The sequence below is a fragment of the Lolium rigidum genome, chromosome 2, assembly GCF_022539505.1.
Source record: "Lolium rigidum isolate FL_2022 chromosome 2, APGP_CSIRO_Lrig_0.1, whole genome shotgun sequence".
Lineage (NCBI taxonomy): Eukaryota > Viridiplantae > Streptophyta > Magnoliopsida > Poales > Poaceae > Lolium > Lolium rigidum.
This window is the reverse complement of record NC_061509.1, coordinates 98,542,707-98,543,281: the sequence shown is the minus strand read 5'-3', so window position 1 is coordinate 98,543,281 and position 575 is coordinate 98,542,707.

Here is a 575-nt window from a genome sequence, read left to right as displayed (position 1 = left end):
AAAAGACAGAATCGTCAAAACGAACATTCGTAAAGATGGATTTTATTAGGACACCAGACTTGCTCAAACGAAAATGCTCAAATTTAATGAGAGTTGCGTACATATCTGAGGATCATGCACGTAAATTGGCTTAATTTTCTGAGCTACCTACAGGGAGGTAGACCCAGATTCGTGACAGCAAAGAAATCTGGAACTGCGCAGTAATCCAAATCTAGTACTTACTTTACTATCAAAGACTTTACTTGGCACAACAAAACTCAAAACTAAGAGAAGGAGAGGTTGCTACAGTAGTAAACAACTTCCAAGACACAAATATAAAACAAAGTACTGTAGCAAAATAACACATGGGTTATCTCCCAAGAAGTTCTTTCTTTATAGCCATTAAGATGGGCTCAGCAGTTTTAATGATGCACTCGCAAGAAGTAGTAGTTGAAGCAAAAGAGAGCATCAAGAGGAAAATTCAAAACAAATTTAAGTCTAACATGCTTCCTATGCATATGAACCTTGTAAATAAACAAGTTCATGAAGAGCAAAGTGACAAGCATAGGAAGATAAAACAAGTGTAGCTTCAAAAA